This window comes from Octodon degus, unplaced genomic scaffold (genome assembly GCF_000260255.1).
Source record: "Octodon degus isolate 3935 unplaced genomic scaffold, OctDeg1.0 scaffold00091, whole genome shotgun sequence".
In the NCBI taxonomy this organism is placed as follows: domain Eukaryota; kingdom Metazoa; phylum Chordata; class Mammalia; order Rodentia; family Octodontidae; genus Octodon; species Octodon degus.
This window is the reverse complement of record NW_004524667.1, coordinates 661,918-664,219: the sequence shown is the minus strand read 5'-3', so window position 1 is coordinate 664,219 and position 2,302 is coordinate 661,918. Positions and strand designations below refer to the sequence as shown.

Genomic DNA, 2,302 nt, shown 5'->3' with positions numbered 1-2,302 from the left:
GCCTGGATTCTCACCTGGGAGCAAATGGAGCAGTGAATCTAAGGTCTCTGGGAGATGTTTGTTTTTTGTGGTGTATGTGGCAGTGTCTCTGGGCATGAAGGGTGTGGAAAGCAAATAAAACATGATGGACAAAAAAATGGAACACTCAAGATCAATGGGACTCTAAGGAATCATTCGGTCATGGTTCCCCCAAGGCTTCAACAATTCATTATATTTGAAATTTCAGGAATGTGTCACACAGAACTGATTAAACAAACCACACAGAATTTGTTAAACATCACCTCTCCCTTGCCCTCTCCTCACACCATACTCCCTTAGAATAATAGAGACAGGGAAGACCTAACTATTGGGAGGAATCCCTAACACTTTTTAAGGCAGAATTCTGGCTAGTCCAAAAGGGTTCCTTTTTTTTTGCAGTGTCCAGTTTCAGGAAACTGGACACTGCAACTTCATTAGTATCAGCGACATTTGTTTGGAGCAAATTCAGCTCCAGGAGCTGCACAATTGAAAGCAGGAGGGATTCCACCAATTGCCTCAATTCCTTCTATCCTAGCAGTCTGGTCAAAGCGTTCACTTGTTGGAGGCGTCAATTCCAAGGTTCCATCGGGCAGCAGAGTGGCAGGTCCTGGAGGAGCTGGGGTACCAGCTGGAATGCAGCAGCGGACATGGTGCCTCTACTGTTCTGTTTATGCCCATAGCACCTCCCATAGCCATCTGCCCCATCCGTATCTCTTGTTCTTTTGCATCAGGGAAGGTTCCCTTGAATCCTTCCTGCTGTCGCCGCATCATCTCTTCTTGTTGCTGCCTCATATCTTCTTCAGGGTGCCTACGTTCCTCTTCTTGCTTGACCTCCAGTTGTTTTTGCTTTTGGACCTCTTGGTTATGCATCCCTTCCATTCTCTGAAGTTCTTCTTGTCATCTCATCAAACCCTGCCTCATCAGCATAACCTGGTGCTCCTGGCGAGCGGCCTCTATCACCATCTCGAGCTTCTCATGAGCTCCGTTGATGTTGCGGTCCACTTGATCCTGCTGCTGCTTCTCCATCTCAATAGGTGCCTTCCAGTGCATGCCGTATTCATATGCAAAGGAGCCAGGCTGTGCAAATAGAGGTGGCTTCTCTTGCTCCTTGTGTAGTTGCTGGTTCTTTATAACAAGCTTTTCTGGAAATCCTTCTTCTTCGTCATCTAACTGGTCCGTAGGCTCCACAGTCACAGGCCGAGGAAATGTGGTTAATAGGAAAGACCCTTCACTGCATCTATCCAGAGCTTTCTGTGCAGCTGGCTTCCCCGAGAACTCAACAATGCCTTTTCCTGAGGGTCCTCCTTGATCATCTACAATGACGACAGCCCTTTCCACCTGGCCAAACACAGAAAAGGTTTCTTCCAGTAGTTCGTCAGACACATACTGAGGAAGGTTTCGGACTGTAAGGGATGCACTATGGCAGGCAAAGCGCACGCGCAGTTGTCTTCCACGGAGAGGCATATTATCCAGTTCCACTTTGTCAATCTCGGCAAGAGTTCGTGTTTCCAAGCGGATAAAGCCAAAGCCTTTATCCTTATGAATGAAAACTTCTGCTTTCCCATATATCTCAAATAATTTCCTCATCTCAGTGATATCAGGACAAAGATCATCCACAAAGAGGTGGCTACGTTGGGTAAATGTCTTCTCTCCTGGTTTCCTAAAATTCTTCAGGTCAGTATTCAAACCTTCATTTTGGTTACAGGCCTGTTGTCTATTTTCAGGTATTGGTGTGTGCTGCTGCTGCTGCTGCGGCTGCTGCTGGTGGTGGTGCTGTTGCTGCTTCCTTGGAGTGTAGTTCTGCTTCTCCAAGTTAAAGGTCTTATTGCTCTGAATTTTTATATCCTCAGCTTGATTGAAGACAGCAAGATGCTTCCAGTCCTAACTGCCAATACTGGCAGTCCTCTCCCCAGAGTAACAGCGATGCTACCCAGGCCTCACCATCCCCAAGAAAAAGCTGATTTTTTACATTAATTTTAAAAATCTTTTAAAATCATTTATTTATTTATTCGGTACAGGGTCTTGCTACACAGCTCAGATTCATAGCGATCGTCTTATCTCAGCCTTCTCAGAGCTGGGATTACAGGACCCTGCACTTGCCAGGCAGGCACTTATTCTTTTGAGCTAGCTCCCTGGCCCAGAAATAGGATTTTTAAAAAATTTAAGATCTTGTTGGTGAGTTTTGGCATTATTGAAGACCATTGACTGTGCACTGTGTGGTTACAGTAAGTAGTTACATTTGTGTCACTGGGCAAAGATGTGCCACACAGAAGGCTAAGTCTTC

At 45.8% G+C, this 2,302-nt stretch overlaps 1 pseudogene; it reads right to left on the bottom strand.

The window, feature by feature from the left end:
- Positions 1-458: 458 nt before the first annotated feature.
- LOC101573752 lies at positions 459-1,848 on the bottom strand (annotated as a pseudogene).
- Positions 1,849-2,302: the final 454 nt, after the last annotated feature.